Raw genomic sequence first — 3,908 nt, forward strand, 5'->3', positions numbered from 1 at the left:
AAAATAACATAATATTTATTTTTTTAGAGTATCTCAAGAAGGAAGGGGGGGGGGGTTATTACTTCTTTAAGCAACCCCCTTTGACGTCCTTGTACCCAAGTTTTAAACACTATAACTCGAGTCTTTATTAGGTATTTCTGTTAATGGTATGTTTTAGCCACTTACACATAAAATAGTTCTTTTTGCAGAAGCCGAATCAAAATTTTATAGAAAAAAAATGTCTTGAATCAAAATTATCTAAAACTGCAATATCATTTACTAAACATTCAAGAAAATCTTCTAAATCTTCGCCAGTCATTGTTGCGCTACTTATGAAAACAACTATCATTGTGTTTTGCTGGTGAAATTGTGTAATAATAATTGCACACAATGCTAGGCCTAATTATTTTATAATAACCTCATAGCAAGTATATAATATCAGGAATCTAGAAGGATAAGATAATGGCCGATAATTAAATGTATATCCCCAATGGTGATTCACAAAAACACTTCTTTTGTTGATGACAATACTTGTAACATTTTAAAACTGAACTTAATGAACCAACCAATTAAAATTCTATAAAAAGTCCCTAAGGTTTTTAGTCAATGAATAAGAAAACTTTATGATAAAACTTGGAGATTAGTGCAATAAACAGCCTAATGTCCCCTCCCTCCCTGATGCGAGTTGAATTACATTCTTCATTTCTAAACAATACCAGAGAAGAAGGTTATATTTTATAAGGCATATGGTTATAGGACAATGGACGATAAATCAATTAATCTCAAAATTGTTAGGTAGGCTAGAGTACTCATAAATATTGGAAGAGAAAGTGCTTTATTTCCCTGTTCTTTAAAGAATCTGCAATAAGCATATGGGGGCGTGGAAAATTTTCAGCAAATATATACTTTTAATTTTGCAAGAAATCTGCGACTACAGATATACTGTGGATTTTTTTAATGGTAAAGAATTGCATATGTGTTATTTTCTAACTTTGTTTAAATGAAAACCTACACATTACATATAAATCATATGTCTTAAAATATCCTATTACATAAAGCAACCGGTTTTTTTCTGAAGCTTAAGAACCGAATAAGTTCTTACTTCAAGGGAGGCTTCATAATGGCTCCGGGATGGTTTTATGCTGTTTTATCTAACAATCCATTCCCCTTCGTATAACCTATAGGTATAATAAGGAAAAATTATTATTTTTTTTAAATGCAAATGTTCAAGAATAATAAGTTAAATCAAAATAATTTAAATAAATTTTAAAAATAATATGTTTTGAAATGATTAAAATAATTGTACTATATATTGGTCTGTTTTGTTATAATATTTAGCGCATATGGTTATAAGGTCATGCATGTCAATTAGCAGACAAAATATACTATGTAAACCATGCATAGTAAATCAGGGAGGGAGGGGATATGTGGCTGTTAATTACACTAGTACCCAAATTTTTATAACATTTTCTTATTGGTTGGCTCAACAACTTTTGGGACTTTTAATTGGTTGGTTCAATTAGTTGAGTGTACAATCATTGCAACCACCAATTATAATCTAGAGAAGGGGTAATTTTGTGTGTCATCACTGGGGAGTACATCAATTAATCAATCATTGTCTTATCCCTTTAGATCCTTCATAGTAAATAGATTAATGGAGATATTATAAATAATAACTAAAACTAAATATTATATTATCTTTCTTATACTTTGAAATTAATGTATTCTTATAATATTCTGTTTGTCTGTTAGTGTGTAGCTGAAGGTTTCGTTAATTTGACCGATATGGTTCTCTTTTACAGTAAAGCTTCAAATAGACCAAGGGAACGTTTATATTTTGAGGGAGGGTACCTACAAACACCAAAAAGAAATTGAATCGGGAATTTTTTTAAAACAAATAGTCTTAAACCATCCCAGCATCAATGTTAATCTTTAGTAAAATTGAGATCAAAATCAGTTGAGTAGTTATTAAAATATTAGCTTTATACAAATAAGAAACCTTAATAGGCTATGTACTTTAAATTCTCTCAGAATACATAAATCTAACAAAATCTATACCGTAATTAATTATAAACACTTCTTAAGGGCATTTTAAACCAGTATTTTTCTATTTTAAAACACTAAATTACTTTTTGTTATTTATTTCAATAATAATATTTTAAAATCATAAAACGTTTTAAACAACTTCTGATTGAACATAAAATAAATGATATAGGTAGTCTCTTAAAATCTCTATAACTGTTGTACCTATACAGAACATAGGTGGGTGGGGGTGAAGGGACATGTTACATCCCCTGGAAAAAAAATTTTGGAGTGGGAAATTGGTTTTAGAGGGGAGTTATTAACCACCAGTCACATTATTGTATGACAGGTATAAGCCGTTGTGACCCTAACATCTAGGAGCTTTATATTCGAAGGGCAGAAATTAAAAATAGCCTAAAACCGTACCCAGACTTATTTCCAAAAATAATATCAGGACCTATAAAAAGCTTCTCTATAAAGGAGAACTATATCGGACCAGTAATTAATAGGATCTTAAGCTTCAGACAAGAAACCCTTACTACTTTATATAATAGAATTTGCTCACCTCAGCTCTTTTTGATTGTACGTTCACATTTGAAATATAAATTAAAATAATTACAAAAGTATTACGCATATTCTTAGAATGGTTATATGCTTAAATTATCACGTCCTAACCAGGGAGGGAGGGGATATTGGACTGTAATTTATTTTAGTAACCAAAGTTTTATTAACTCATATGCTTACCAGAAAATTCAAGTAACAGTGTCCAAACTTTTCAACCAATAATTTCATTATAGAGAAGGGTTATGTTTGTTTCTCATAATTAGGGATAAACACAATTTTATTGCATATTGTCTTATCCCTTAATATCCCTGCGTCCTAAGAGACTTGCGGATTATAGGATTATTAGGAACGGAAATAAATGCTAGTGAACATTAGGTGTTACAATACAACAACAATAAAGTTTATTTTTATCTTAAAAATTTTTTTTCAAGTTCCCCCTTCCCCAGTCTAAAGAAGCACTTCATGGATCTTAAGGAAAAGGACTATCAATCAACGATAAATTAATATACTTCTTAATAATGATATAAATTAAACCTGATTTAATTAAAATTATTGGTGGAAAAGATAGGGCACTGTTACTTTGTTCAACCAACCCAAAGATTCAATCTCAACCCAAAGTTTATGAATGACAGAACGAGTTTAAATTAAAATTCTTGACTTATTCCTCCCTTCCTTTTTAGAACACTTTACTTTCGCTAACTTATAAATCATTATTTTTTATGTCATTAAAATACAAAAATTTTAATGAATAAAATAAACCTGTTGCATAAATGTTTTAGACAGGAAAAACACCCACGAAGTGTACGAAAAGGGGGCTCAGGGGGGAAAGTGGGCGGGGCCTAAATGCGGTAAAACTTCGACCTTGACTTTCTGACGGACAGGCCTATTATCATACGATTAAGTTCAAGTAAAACCGCGAAAAAATTATACAGCTAAAACTATTCACTGAAGTTTGCTCATAAGAACCATATTTTTGCACAATATTTTTAACTTTTAATTTTTTTACAATAAGTTTAATTTTGACACATAAGAAACTTAAGAAATTCATCTTTTATAGAGATCAGGCGATTGCCCGTCTGTACCAAAAGATTTCCTGAACGGCTAACTTTGTTTTATTTTTATGGGGGGGAGGGGGGTAGGTTAACCCTCTCCAATAGTAATCAACCCTGGAAAAAACATTTTGTAAGATTTGAGAAACTACCTATTAACATATATATAACAGACATACATATACTTAATATAATTTCACAAGGATGGCAACATCCATAAAAACGAAGCTTAACAAATCAGACAGACAGACATTAACAAATGTAAAATAACAACGTTTTTAAAATTACACATTA

The sequence above is a fragment of the Acartia tonsa genome, chromosome 14 (assembly GCF_053477335.1).
Source record: "Acartia tonsa isolate MP-2025a chromosome 14, ASM5347733v1, whole genome shotgun sequence".
NCBI classification, from domain to species: domain Eukaryota; kingdom Metazoa; phylum Arthropoda; class Copepoda; order Calanoida; family Acartiidae; genus Acartia; species Acartia tonsa.